Source organism: Macaca thibetana, chromosome 3 (assembly GCF_024542745.1).
Source record: "Macaca thibetana thibetana isolate TM-01 chromosome 3, ASM2454274v1, whole genome shotgun sequence".
NCBI classification, from domain to species: domain Eukaryota; kingdom Metazoa; phylum Chordata; class Mammalia; order Primates; family Cercopithecidae; genus Macaca; species Macaca thibetana.
In genome coordinates, this window is record NC_065580.1 from 176,884,374 (window position 1) to 176,895,902 (window position 11,529).

General features: G+C 35.6%; 1 non-coding gene across 1 annotated transcript; it reads left to right on the forward strand.

Annotated features, from left to right (window-relative positions):
- The first annotated feature begins 7,119 nt into the window (after positions 1 to 7,119).
- Positions 7,120 to 7,224, forward strand: LOC126951786 (U6 spliceosomal RNA). The gene has a single exon (XR_007724647.1). It is a non-coding gene; the product is annotated as a U6 spliceosomal RNA (small nuclear RNA).
- Positions 7,225 to 11,529: the final 4,305 nt, after the last annotated feature.

Sequence of the window (11,529 nt, forward strand, 5' to 3'; positions counted from 1 at the left end):
TGTTATTCAAGTAGATTTTTAGGTAAATAATTTTGTGTCAAAAATGTTTTGTCACAAAGACATAGATGATCACCATTTTAGCATATTTCATTGCACTTAGTATTATTCCCAACCACAGTCAGCTTTATGGGTATGCAAAAGGGTCTTATATGTGGTTTAATGTGCTACTGTTGATGTTGCTAAATTTCCAATAATTTTTATAAAGGAGCCTACATTTCTATTTTTTAACTGGTCCTCACAAATTATGTAGCTGGTCCTGCTCCTGACTATCAAAATATAAATATCTGGTATCCTCCTATTTACTCCTTCAGCATTAATTAGCATTAAAAAATCAAAATCAACTTTTTGCAGAAATATCCAGAATATTGCAACCTTGTAAATATTTATTAATATTACATACATTTGATAGATTTAAAATAACTGATCCGTATCCCAAAATCAAGACCTTTTCTCCAAAGATCTAGGCTTGAAGACCTATATGCTTTTTGACTAAAAATTTTACCCTTGGCAGTCTTGGGACTCATATTCTAAGTCTCTCCTCTGTTTATTATGTTCAAATGCCTCAAAGACAATTGCTGTCACATAGTTCATATTCAGAGAGGGGAAAAATGGGTAATACTTTCCATTGTTTTCCTATATTCTTGTTTTTTTTTTCTCCTATTTGAAACCTTCCCAGCTCTTTCATGGTTTGTTGTTGTTGTTGTTAATTTTGTTTGCACTCTCCCTGGTGGTTATCAAATGAAGAACCCCAACAATTTGTTGGATTAGGAAGGTTCTTTCACTCATTCATTTTATAATTTTTGTTATATCACTATACTTTGCCTAGCCTTACTATAGATAATGAGGATGCAGTATTGAAGATACAAAATTCTTTTCTGTGGGGGCTTAAATTCTGATGATTATTTCTAAATCTTTTAGGTAACTCCGACATATATGATATTGGAACAAGAACAAAAATAAGGCCACCAGTAGTATAGATATTTGCCTTCTCAAATGAATGTTTTCATTTCCATGGGGAAAAACTGGGGGATAGTTTTTCTGAGCTGGAAGAAAATTTGAAAATTTTAATATCACTAAGTTTAGGATACGGTTTTGGGATAGGTGTTCCCTAAAAGCAAATGCTCCTTTTAGGTGAAGCCATTTGAGTATTTATTCGTTGTTATTTTTATTTTTTATTATTTTGTGGTTACATAGTTGATGTATATATTTGTAGAGTACATAATATGTTTTGATATGGGCATGAAATTTGAAATAAGCACATCAACTAGAATGGGGGTATCCATCCCCTCAAGCATTTATCCTTTGAGTTACAAACCATACAATTACACTCCTTAAGTTATTTTTAAGCATGTAATTGACTATAGCCACTCTATTGTGTTATGAAATAGTAGGTGTTTTTCATTTTTTCTGTTTTTTTTGTACCCATTAACCATCTTTACCTCTCCCTCAGCCACGTACACCACTACCCTTCCCAGCCTCTGGTAACTATCCTTTCAATCTTGAACTCATGTGCATGAGTCCAATTGTTTTGATTTTTAGATCCCACAAGTAAGCGAGGACATGCAATGTTTGTGTTTCTGTTCCTCGCTTATTTTTCTTAACATACTGATCTCCAGTTCCATCCATGTTGTTGCAAATGATTGAATCTCATTATTTTTTATGGCTGAATAGTACTCCATCGTGTATATGTACCACATTTCGTTTATTCATTCATCTGTTGATGGACACTTAGTTTGCTTCTAGATCTTAGCTATTGTAAACAGTGCTGCAACAAACACAGGAGTGCAGATATCTCTTTGATATACTGATTTCTTTTCTTTTGGGTATATACTCAGCAGAGGGATTACTGGATCACATGGTAGCTCAATTTTTAGTTTTTTGCGGAATCTCCAAACTGTTCTCCATAGTGGTTTTACTAATTTACATTTCCACCAAGAGTGTACAAGGGTTTCCTTTTCTTCACATCCTCACAAACATTTGTTATTGCCTGTCTCTTGGATATAAGCCATTTTAAAAAGGGTGAGATGATATCTCATTGCAGTTTCAATTTGTATTTCTCTGATGATCAATGATGTCGGGCACCTTTTCATATGTCTGGTTGTCATCTGTATGTCTTTTTTGGAGAAATGTCTATTCAAATCTTTTTTCAATTTTTTGACTGGGTTATTAGATTATTTTCCTATGGAGCTCTTTGAGTTCCTTATATATTCTGGTTATTAATCTCTTGTAAGACGGGTAGTTTGCAAATCTTTTCTCCCATTTTTGTGGGTTGTTTCTTCACTCTGTTGATTGTATGTTTGGCTGTGCAGAAGCTTTTTTAACATGATGTGATCCCCTTCGTCCATGTTTGCTTTGGTTGCCTGTGCTTACGAGGTATTTGCTCAAGAAATTTTTGCCCAGATCAATGTCCTGGAGAGTTTCTCCAAAGTTGTTTTTTTTTTTTTTTTTTTTTTTTTTTTTTTGTAGTAGCTTCATAGTTTGTCATCTTAGATTTAAGTCTTTAATTCATTTTTATTTCATTTTTGTATATGATGAGAGATAAGGGTCTAGTTTCATTCTTCCGCATATGAATTTTTCCCAGCACCATTTATTGAAGTGACTATTCTTGCTCCAATGTATGCTCTTGACATCTTTGTCAAAAATGAATTCACTGTAGGTATGCAAATTTGTTTCTGGGTCCTCTATTCTGTTCCATTGGTTTGTGTGTTTGTTTTTATGCCAGTGCCATGTTATTTCAGTTATATAGCTCTGTAGTATAATTTGAAGTCAGGTAATGTGATTCTTCCAGTTTTATTCTTTTTGCTTAGGATAGCTTTGGCTAGGCAGGTCTTTTGTGGTTCCATATCCATTTTAGAATTTTTTTCCTACATCTGTGAAGAATGTCTTTGGTATTTGGATAGGGATTGCATTGAATCTGTAGATGCTTTGGGTAATATGAACATTTTTAACATGGGTGAATCTTCCAGTCCATGAGATTTGCATGGTGACCAAATAACTGGTATAGAAATCCTTTTTTTTTCTTTTTCCTTTTTTTTTTTTTTTTTTTGAGACAGGTTCTCTGTGGCTCAGTCTGGCATTCAGTGGTGTGATTATAGCTTATGCAACCTTGACCTCTCAGCCTCAAGTGATCCTTCCACCTCAGCCTCTTAAGTAGCCTGGACCATGGGCATGCACTACCACACCAGGATGCAATTTTTTAATTTTTTATTTATTTTTATTTTTGTAGAGATGATATCTCCCTATGTTATCCACACTGGTCTTGAACTCCTGAACTCAAATGATCCTTTCTCCTTGGTCTCCCAAAGTGTTAAGATTACAAGCATGAGCCACCATGTCCAACCTATAACAATTCTTCATCAAGAACAAAGTTCTTGCAAAATAATAATAATTATCATAAGATATTTAATATTTGTTTAAGTTCTGCTGTGAAAAACACATTTGTTGTTTCCAAATTTCTAAAATGGACTATATCTACTGATAAGAGCTACATTCTACAAATGGGTTGATAGAAAGCTAAGAGAAAAGAGTTGCGAAAATGAGATGTATAACTTTCAGCAGAAGAAGGAACTAGGAAACAGACACGGGAACAAAAATTGCAGGGAGAGGCAATTCACACAGCATTTGGAGAAAGGTATTGAGTTTTTCGTAAGACATAGCTTAGGAAACTGAAAGAAATTTCATTAAGTCTCAAAAGATAGTCAACTTTCTCCATAAAGTCTATCTCCAGATAATCATCACTAGGCCTCTATTTTATTTTGATATTCTCCTCTCTTTTGGTGTTTAGTCCTGCCACAAATTCCTGTTCACTTTTTATCATTGTAGTTTACCTGCTTTTTATTCGTTGTTCTATATTCACCTAAATCAGACTGGTTTTTAATAAAATGGACGGTTTAAGAGGTAATCTGCTAAAATTAGGTAAACAATATTTTCACAAATCTCTACAAATAATTGGGTGTTTTAATATAGTGCAGTATGTGTGAAGGTAGAGAACTGCAGGGTGCTATGAAATCTACGCAAGATGTATTTTATTATGATGGGCTTCCTAGTTGAAGTGGCACTTAGGATGAGAAAAGAAACTATGTGTTATTTTGGACATCACATATACGGTATATATTATTTTATATATAATATAAGGAAAGAGCTAAATTGAAGTAGCAGGATGCCAAATCTGAAAAGGTGAGCTTGTGAAAGTGACAGTAATTTGATATGCCTAGAGTGTGGAGTGCAGAGTACAAGAGATGGAAGCAAAGAGACTAGGCCGAAGGAGAGCAAAGCTATGATCACTAGGGGTATTTACTGAAGGCTATTGCAGAGTTTGAGCCTTTTCCTAAAAATGAAAACATTTGAAGAGTTTCAAGCAGGGGATAACATGATCAGTTTCCTATTTCAGAAATTTTACTATGGCTACACTATACAAAATGGATCAGAGAGAATTGTGTGAAAATTCAGAAACTAGTTAGGTAGTATTGTGGAAATTGGGATGATAATGATTATGGTGTAAACCAGTGGAATAGCATTGGGAATGGAAAACAGGAAGAAGTATGAAAGAATTCATTGTGGGCCAATGTTAATAAAAATTTCTTGACAATTGAAGAAATTGGTGGATTTGTATTTTTGACATTAAAGGCAAATTCTCTCTGGTTAAACTGACTGTCAATTATTAAATTGTCTTTTGTTGCCTGGATCAAGATTTGACTTATATTTTGAAAATGGCAGAAAATGAGAAATGTCTTTTATACTTTTTTTATTTGGTTTCCTGAGAGAAAAATACTAATAAAGAAGAGCAAATGAATGAAATAATATTTTCCCTCAAATTAGAGAAGTTATGGGACAAGAAATTGGCAGATTATGTGAACATTTAAGATTCATTTCTTTTATCCCTTCAGAGATCCCATATAGTCTCAGGATTGGAAAAACACGCATCAGTTAAATTCCATATATAAAAAGGTCTCTTTTAAAGCATCCCTCTGTGCTGTTAAAGCACATAACCTTGGTGTTTCTCAAATTTCATATGTATACAAAGGACCTGTTAAAATGCAGATTCCAGTTTAGTAGTTTGGAGGGGAGGCATTTTTAATAAGTTTAATAAAGGATTTTACATTTTTGATACGTTTTCAACTGTTGCTGATGTTCTTGCTTGTGGATTACCTTTGATTACCAAGTAACTTATATTTGAGAACAACTACTTATGTCAGGTTCATTGCTGACCCTGATATTATAGCAATATGAGGTATTTCAATGTCCAGAACAAGCATTTATGTTCGTTAAACATTTTGATCTTCTAATCAAAGAGTCCATCTAAGCTCAAGTTGTTTCTGCAAAGTGAAAGGTAGATGGAGCCTTTTTTTTTCTGCAAGATTCCTTGAGTTAGAGAGAGTTGATTGATATACACAACTCACAATATCTCCCAGTGAATTAACTGACCAAAATAAGTTCATTTAGGTTAAAAGTGAGAATGAAATGTGTCTGTATCTATATGCAAATTATTTTACTCTTTCTCATATTTTTCAACATTAACAGAAATACAGATGGTTTATAATAGCATATTTTTTACATTCAGAAGAGCTGCTCCTTTTGTGTAAGTTAAAAATTTAGAATGAAGGTGAAACCAGAATATGTGATTTTATATAAACAACTGACAGAATCACTAATAAATCTGAATAGTTTAACTTTGAAAATAACACCCATTTAAGAAACTTCAGTGAGTTTTTACTTATTTATACCTAATATTCTTTTGAAAAATATATAAAAAAGACAAATATTCTTTCTTAAATTAGTTTCTGACCATATTTTTTAAATGACTGCTTGATTTAGCAATAATATGTGAATTACAACCAGTAGTAAAGTTATAAATGTAATAAGTGAATTACAACCAGAAGTAAAGTTATGAATGTAAATTTACTCATGAATGTAAATGAGTAGTAAAGTTATGAATGTAAATGTAAATTACAACCTGTAGTAAAGTTATGAATGTCAATGAGTTATGAATGTACATGAATGTAAATGTCATGTAAATGTTTCACATGACATAAAATCCATTTAGGAAGAGAGGACATTTCTAGTCACGTTATATGAGAAATATTTATGCAATTCAATTGACTTTTTGTGTATTCGTTTTATTCATAAATTTTAGTAACTAATCATTTATACCCTTAACAGAAGAACAGTCCTTTAATGAGCACATCATCCTCATCCTCCATGAGCATCCAACATGGAGCCATGAAGGAGGCAGGGGACACTGGCTGAGCCAGCTGGATCGGTCAGGTCAACCTGGCAATCAATGGGGTGACCCATGTAGCAGGCAGATCCACCTCACATCTGATCAATTATTTATAAAGTTTACAAACATTTTTTTGCTGTTCATTGTTCCTGCACCTTATGTAGTTATACAGTGGAATCTTGTTCATGCTTACTATTTAGTTATGCAATGGAATCTTGTTCATGCTTTCTATTTAAGTCTGCAATAGAATCAAAGGCATATGTATTAGTATGATACTGTTTTTCTACTTATGTTTCCATTTACAATGAGGATTCCAGGTTTTCTGCTATCAATATACAATTGCTGTTTTGGTGAAAACACTGCACAGTGGCTTTACTAAGTCCAAAAATAACACTGGATTTTTCATCTAGTTTAACTTTTTTGCCTGGACAAAATTGTTTTAAAGAAAAGACTATAATAAGAACAAGATAGCACAAAAAGAAACGGAGGTATTTTTTCATTGTTTTTGCATTTGTAAGACATGTAAAATTGTCTGTTGTCATTAAATAAACATTATCAGAAAATATATTTGTTTCATTAATATAATTTTCAAGTAATCAACTTATTGATATTAGTTTAGTAAATGGAACTATTTCCTCAAATAAAGTTGCTAAATCCATTTACACAGCTAAAATCCATATAAAAGTCAACATTCTCTTTCACCATATTGTTTTATCATGCAAAGCTCCAATGGTAAAAAATGTCACCTTCATGACATAATTCATTTTTCCCTATCCAGATGACTTTTAGGGGGTAAAGCAAAGAATTATTTTTATTTTAAAGAGGTGATGAACTGGCCGTCCTCTCAATGTAGCCCCTGAATCTCAACTATCCTTGTAATAGTAATAAAAAGAGATTCTGTGTTCAATTAGACAGCATATCGACTAAAATTGGAATAATACAGAGAAGGCTAGCATATACCTGCAAAAAATGGCATGCAAATTTGTGAAGCATTCCATATTTTTATTTTCTAATAAAAATTATGTATTTGTATATTCTTTAGAAGAGACTGGGCCGGATGATGTCTGATTTGGCTTATACAAGTGAGCTACAGATGATATAAAATGATGTAATTCTATGTAAATGAGAACTCATAAAAATGAAGTAATGAAATTTTAAGAAAATTTCCCTTGGTATGTAGCCAAATGTTATTTTGTAAATGATGTATTTTTACCTTTCCTTCACTGTAGAACCCGGTTTGTAAAAAGCACCTTACAAAAAGCACCTTTATAAATTCAAAAGACTTCAGATGGCCAATTTTGCATTGCCTAAGTCTAGGATATAATTGTTTAATTATTAGTTTCATTTTGTCCGGATAGACTTGATGCTGATGTTGACATTTGAAGTGATTTTAGCATTATTCGCACTTGTTTTAAGAAGTGTCAAATGAAAAGAAATGCAAAATTAAACAGAAAAAAAGTCTTTCTTTTATAGGAGTAAGCAGAACTTTGCAGAAATGTCTAAGAGGAAATTAGACAAGCAATGAGGAGTGAGTAGATAGCATGATAGGCACCATGACAGGAAAGGTACCTGGGGTAGTCGGCTGATTCTTGGGATGACCTAATGAGCAGGGTATGTTCTGTATTTGAGCGCTTCCTCAGGTATGGGGATAAGCCAAAGTTCAAGTGTCTGTGGGGAATAGAGAATTCTGGCTATATGACCATATATAACTGTAAGAAACTGTACGAAATAGGGCGAACGTGAACATTTGATATGGACTACAACAGGATGTGTGTGTGTGTGTGTGTGTGTGTGTGTGTGTGTGAAGTATATTAATTGGTGGCCTAGTATTTCGCCTTGTTTGTGATCATCTAATTCTGTGGGTTGGTATACAGTTGTGGTATCATAGGAAAACACTTGGCCCTTCTGTAATCCCAGCATTTTGGGAGGCTGAAGTGGGCAGATCATGAGGAGGTCAGGAGTTTCAGACCAGTCTGGCCAACATGGAGAAACCCCATCTCTACTAAAGATACAAAAAATTAGCTGGACGTGGTGGCACGTGCCTGTAATCCCAGCTCCTAGGGAGCCTGGGGCAGGAGAATCACTTGAACCCGGGAGGCGGAGGTCACAGTGAGCCAAGATCATGCCATTGTACTCCAACCTGGGCGACAGGGCAAGACTCCGTCTAAAAAAAAAAGAAAAAGAAAAAGAAAGAAAGAAAAGAAAAGAAAAGAAAAGAAAAGAAAAGAAAAGAAAAAAACACGTGTTATTTGTCCCTGCTTCCTGGCACAGAATTTCTAAAACTCTTGGAATTTTCTGAGTGAAAAGGCTGATGGAGACTTTTATGCCCTAATGAGGAAACTCTTGGTGGGCGCATACCTTCAGGATGGAAGCTGATCACCAAAAAGACCAAGAATTGGTTAACTATAAGCCCCACTTTCCCCAGCCTCCAGGAATGGGAAAGCATCTGTAGATTAAGCTGTTCACCAATGGCTGATGAAAACCTAAATGACAGGGTTTAGAGTTTCTGGGTTGGTGAATATATCGAAGTAAAGGAAGTGTGCACCCAGAAAGGGCACGGAAGCTCCGCATTTCCTTCCTCCCTCATCTTACCCTGTGCGTCTCTTTCTTTTGGCTGTTCTGAGTTGTAGTATTTATAAAAAAATCGGTCAATGTAAGTAAAGTTGTTTTTTTTGTTGTTTTTTTGTTTTTTGTTTTTTGTTTTAAATTCTGTGTTGCCATTTAGCAAATAATCAAATGTGCGGATGGGGTCATGGGAACTCTCAACTTATAGTCATTTAGTCAGAAGCACAGGTGAAACTAACTAGTGTCGGAAGTGGAGGCAGTCTTGTCCCTTTAACATGTCTGATCTGACACTCTAAGTAGATAGTGTCAGAATGAAATTGAATTGAATTGTTGAAACCCAGTTGGTGTTGGAGAATCAGAGAATTGGTGAATTAGTTGGTGTGAGGGGGACAAAAAACTTTCAACAGTAAAAGATCAAAGACAGTCTCTATTAAAGTTAGAGTGTTTATCTTTTTTTTTTTCTATCAGCAGCATCATCCATGCTGCCTCATTACATGAATTTTATTGTTTATAAGAGGAATTGAAGGAAGGATTTCTTTTTTTTTAATTTGCTAGAAGCTATTCTCAGCCCTGAGAAAAATAACTTTAAGTACATGTTCTACTGTTGATGGGCGAGTAATTTTAAATTTGCTTATGAAGGCCAGCATATTATTTTTAACTTTCAGGCAACTGGGAGACTATTAACATATCTTTAGACAACTAATCCTTAACTAAACAATACATTTTTAATTCCTGCAATCTTTCTTCATAACTCAGTGAGTTGCTTCCATTAATCATTCTGATCTTCTCAGAACGCCTTCCAAATCCCTGTGTATATCCAGTATGAAGGTAAATAAATGAGTGAAATGAACATAGTCTTTCCAGTGTCACAAACTCCAGGTAATGGATTCATTCTTATTCTTGATTCAAGAAGCCATCACCAGCCCACCAGTAATGATTGCAAGCTAATAGGTTTTCTTTTTCTTTTTCTTTTTTTGAGACAGAGTCTTACTCTGTCGCCCAGGCTGGAGTGCAATGGCGTGATCTCATCTCACTGCAACCTCTGCCTCCTGGTTTCAAGAAATTCTCCTGCCTCAACCTCCCAAGTAGCTGGGATTACAGGTGTGTGCCACCACACCTGGCTAATTTTTGTATTTTTAGTAAAGACGGGGGTTTCACCATGTTGGTCAGGCTGGTCTCGAACTCCTGACCTCATGATCCGCCCACTTCAGCCTCCCAAAGTGCTAGGATTACAGTCATGAGCCACCACGCCCAGCCACAAGCTAGTAGGTTTTCGACTGCTGCACAGCTCAGCTCCTGGTAGGTTTGGGAGTGAAAAGTGCCCTCTAATGTAAGCTCAGCTCTATCTTCAGGAAAATCCAAGTCCTCACCCTCTGTGGCATATGAAAGGAACCACTGTCTCAGAAGACAACTCTGAAAAAAGACAGCTTTGTTGTCAGTACCACACAACTTATTACTCTAACTTTCTGTGTTTCTGCAACTAAATTCCACTTCCTAGTCTCTTTGGGTGATGGATGGCTCCCTTTAATCTCAGGATTTAGGCTTTAACACTCCCTGTAATTTTACAGGTAGAGCTCAAGTCCTAGTATTTATGCTTCTATTCTGAAATATCAAGGCTTTTTCACAAAACAAATAATCATATTCTGTGTACCCACTTAGCACTAGGCACTGTAGTACCTGCTATACATACATAATTTTATGTAGTACTCGTAGCAAAAATGTGATATAGATATTTTTCTGCTTTTGCTGGAGAAGTCAACCAATTAAAAACTGTGATTAACAACTCTTAAATAGCAAACATTCAATAGGAACTCAGGTTACATTGACTCTATTCTTCCCACTATAGTTCTCTGTTGCTCCCAGTCTATGCCCTATGTTCCAGTGTGTTGGTCTTCATTGCATACCTAGTTCCTAACTCCATTTACTTCATGTGGTCAGTTACTTGTAGCCAATAACACCCCCAAAAGCCTTGTTTTTGGCCAAACTGAAACCCTGTAAGTATAATCCTTCTATGTCTCTGGATTGTTACACATTCTTACTTTTCCAGTGTGCAGAGTAGGGGTTGTAAAGGCGAGTTCCATACATCCCTCTGGGTCCAATAGTTGGTTTTAGGGAATTGTATTATACCTATAACACTATACGAAACAAAAACAAAAACAAAACAATGGGCTGGGCGCAGTGGCTCACACCTATAATCCCGGCACTTTGGGAGGCCAAGGTAGGCAGATCACCTGAGGTCATGAGTTCGAGACCAGCCTGACCAACACGGTTAAACCTCGTCTCTAGTAAAAATACAAAATTAGCTGGGCATGGTGGTGCATGCCTGTAATCCCAGCTACTCGGGAGGCTGAGGCAGGAGAATCACTTGAACTCGGGAGGCAGAGGTTGTAGTGAGCTGAGATCGTGCCATTGCACTCCAGCCTGGGCAACAAGAGCGAAACTTAGTCTCAAAAAAAAAACCTGTGTCCATCTGGGTGTGTGTATGTCTTTCAGTGTGTATATGTAAATACATGCTTTTTCTCAGTGCAGTATACTGCACTGGTTTGATTCTAAAGGCCACTCATGAGCAGCTTCATTCTCTCTTCACGTGTGGGAGAAGAGTCCACAGCTGTATTTGGTGGTGCCACACATACAGCAGGGCAGAGGAAACGTGAGATTTTGTTTCTTTCTTATCTACTCTGTCACTACTATTTTTCATTCTGCTTCTATCATCTAAGTCATCATCTAAAAGGATTTCTCCTTTG